At 52.5% G+C, this 3,622-nt stretch overlaps 1 non-coding gene across 1 annotated transcript in view; it reads left to right on the top strand.

Annotated features, from left to right (window-relative positions):
* Positions 1 to 3,506: 3,506 nt before the first annotated feature.
* Positions 3,507 to 3,622, top strand: part of LOC130231308 (18S ribosomal RNA) — a 1,887-nt gene continuing 1,771 nt past the window's right edge. Inside the window, exon 1 of the ribosomal RNA XR_008838033.1 lies at positions 3,507 to 3,622. This exon is cut by the window's right edge and continues 1,771 nt beyond it. This is a non-coding gene — a ribosomal RNA (18S ribosomal RNA).

Genomic DNA, 3,622 nt, shown 5'->3' with positions numbered 1-3,622 from the left:
AAACCTCTCATCTGTGTTTGTAATCTTCAGCAGCACATGTAGCCTCCGTTAGAGAGTAAGTCCGTCATTCCCGGTTCATATTAGTCCAAAATGTGAAGATAATCATGGCATTTTGTTCATGTTGCTGAGAAATAATGTGCTCCTTTTTTCCGCCTTCTCCTTTGACAAGCGCGAGAGTGAAGCGTGAAGAAACAGTGTCTGACAGGATCGGGTTTCAAAAGCACGTCAATAATCAAGCCCAGGTTATTATCATCAGCTCAAGAAGTTTGTTATTTCAGATATAATGTTGGACGAGCGCTAGCAAGAAAGCGAAACCGCTCGCGCCTCAGACTGGCTCGTAAAAAAAAACTACGTGTGGCTGTTCATCCACATGACGACAGGGTTTGTTTGAGCCCAGATCGACCATGGCTCGTTGCTATATGTATTTATAATTCCGCTGTGATCTCTCGGCTGTGTATTTCAAACATGGCGGGTTTTTTGTTTTCATTCTGGCTTGTTGCATAAGCGAATGACGTATCTGTAAACCAATAGCGTTCAGCTGCGCGTGTGGCTCTGCCTTTTGGGACCCTTTCTCGTGTTTCGGAAAAGTGGTACGGTACGGTTCGGTACGCTTTTTGACAGTGGAAACGACCATAAAAGCGTACCAAACCGAACCGTACCACTCAGTGGAACCGGGCCATTGGAGGATGCAGGGCCTTGTCTTGCTCCCTGGAACAGCGCACATGCTGCGCAGAGGCACACTCTTCCAACCCTCACACAGGGGATAGCTTTCTTGCTCTCTGGCTAGGATGGATTTCCTCGGTTTTGGTAAAAGTCAAGCCGATTCAGCTCACCCTACAAGACCGAGAGAGAAAGAGAGAGGGGTCACAGAGTCAATGCTCGTTGGCTAGGGTCGAGGGTTAGGATTCAGTAGGGGATATGGGGGTTCAGAATTGGGGTTCAGGGTTGGGGTTAGGAATTGGGGTTCAGGGGTGGGGTTAGGATTTGGGGTTCAGGGTTGGGGTGTAGGGTTGGTCTAGGGTGAGGTATTAGGATTGGTATCGCGTTTAGAGCTTGAGGGTTAGGGGTGGTGGGTTAGTCCTCTTTTTGGTTAAGTCAAGCCGATTCACCTCACCTGTAGCTTATTAGGCTGTCTGTGGACATCCCACCTATAACTTATTTAGCTGTCTGTGGACATCCCACCTGTAGCTTATCAGGCTGCCTGTGGACATCCCACCTGTAGCTTATGAAGCTGTCTGTGGACATCCCACCTGTAACTTATTTAGCTGTCTGTGGACATCCCACCTGTAGCTTATTAGGCTGTCTGTGGACATCCCACCTGTAGCTTATGAAGCTGTCTGTGGACATCCCACCTGTAACTTATTTAGCTGTCTGTGGACATCCCACCTGTAGCTTATTAGGCTGTCTGTGGACATCCCACCTGTAGCTTATTAGGCTGTCTGTGGACATCCCACCTGTAGCTTATTAGGCTGTCTGTGGACATCCCACCTGTAACTTATTTAGCTGTCTGTGGACATCCCACCTGTAGCTTATTAGGCTGTCTGTGGACATCCCACCTGTAGCTTATCAGGCTGCCTGTGGACATCCCACCTGTAGCTTATGAAGCTGTCTGTGGACATCCCACCTGTAACTAATTTAGCTGTCTGTGGACATCCCACCTGTAGCTTATTAGGCTGTCTGTGGACATCCCACCTGTAGCTTATTAGGCTGTCTGTGGACATCCCACCTGTAGCTTATTAGGCTGTCTGTGGACATCCCACCTGTAGCTTATTAGGCTGTCTGTGGACATCCCACCTGTAGCTTATTAGGCTGTCTGTGGACATCCCACCTGTAGCTTATTAGGCTGTCTGTGGACATCCCACCTGTAGCTTATTAGGCTGTCTGTGGACATCCCACCTGTAGCTTATTAGGCTGTCTGTGGACATCCCACCTGTAGCTTATTAGGCTGTCTGTGGACATCCCACCTGTAGCTTATTAGGCTGTCTGTGGACATCCCACCTGTAGCTTATTAGGCTGTCTGTGGACATCCCACCTGTAGCTTATTAGGCTGTCTGTGGACATCCCACCTGTAGCTTATTAGGCTGTCTGTGGACATCCCACCTGTAGCTTATTAGGCTGTCTGTGGACATCCCGCCTATAACTTGTTTAGCTGTCTGTGGACATCCCACCTGTAGCTTATTAGGCTGTCTGTGGACATCCCGCCTATAACTTGTTTAGCTGTCTGTGGACATCCCACCTGTAGCTTATTAGGCTGTCTGTGGACATCCCACCTGTAGCTTATTAGGCTGTCTGTGGACATCCCGCCTATAACTTGTTTAGCTGTCTGTGGACATCCCACCTGTAGCTTATTAGGCTGTCTGTGGACATCCCACCTATTACTTATTGAGCTGTCTGTGGACATCCCACCTATTACTTATTTAGCTGTCTGTGGACATCCCACCTGTAGCTTATTAGGCTGTCTGTGGACATCCCGCCTATAACTTGTTCAACTGCCTGTGGACATCCCACCTGTAGCTTATTAGGCTGGCTGTGGAGGGTGGGTGGGTTGTGTCATCTTTCTTAACATTTTCTTTTTTTTTAGTATTTAAAAATGTTTATTTCTTTTTGCAAAGTAATGCCGACCGACCTCACTCTCATAAAAAGGCTCGTTCAAGGCTCGAAAGCAAAATGGCGGATCTGTCGAAGGCTCGCTTGGCCCTGGCAGAACACGTGCACCGGGGCGCGCATGGGGACAGCTCTCTACATGTCTACGGCCATGCACAAGACCGAGTGCTAGGACACTTTGTGTTACTGGGACACGGGAGCGGGTCGACTTCTTAGCCCGGAACACCCCCATTTCCTCTGACCTGCCATCGAGGTTTCGGCGAAGGCGAAACTTCGTGGACTTTGGTTTTGAGCGCTTCCTCAGACGTCTTCGGAGGAGACCTTAGAGGAGAACAACGGCCCCAGAGGGCGCACCGTTCTCCTCCGAAGGGCCCCTCACCTCGGCAGGACTGACTGCCGGCGGGTGACTTGGATAGCAGCAGCGCCCAGAGTTCTGCAACCTGACCGATGGGAAGTTACGACGCCCCTGGGGCAGGCCCCTCGCCCGGTCCCTCCGGACTGCTGTGGGCAAGGTGGTTCCTCCCCGATTCGGGCCTCAGACACGCAGCAGAGCGAGGCCTCCTCCGGGCCTCCTCCGCACCCCCCTCGCTCCTTGGGAAAAGGACTCAGACGACCGGTCTACCTCCAACGTCCTCCACCGGCGGCCCAGCGAGGGTCGGCGCGCCTCCCCGCCGCTCTCTCACAGAGGCGGGCGGGCGGGCGCTCTCCGCTCCTCGGCCGGGCTCGCCGCGAAGCACGCCGTATTTCCCGGTGAAAGCGTCCCCGCCAAACACCCCACCCCCCACGAGCGGCCGCGCCTCCCTCGCCCCCTCAGGGGGCGCGAGCGGCGGCGCGAGACCCCGTGCGTGAGGAAAGGAGGCCAGCGCCCAGCTGGCACCTTCCTCTGCCACCCTGCTCGGGGCTACCTGGTTGATCCTGCCAGTAACATATGCTTGTCTCAAAGATTAAGCCATGCAGGTCTAAGTGCACACGGCCGGTACAGTGAAACTGCGAATGGCTCATTAAATCAGTTATGGTT

The sequence above is a fragment of the Danio aesculapii genome, chromosome 6, assembly GCF_903798145.1.
Source record: "Danio aesculapii chromosome 6, fDanAes4.1, whole genome shotgun sequence".
In the NCBI taxonomy this organism is placed as follows: Eukaryota; Metazoa; Chordata; class Actinopteri; order Cypriniformes; family Danionidae; genus Danio; species Danio aesculapii.
This window is presented reverse-complemented; position numbering and strand designations above follow the sequence as displayed.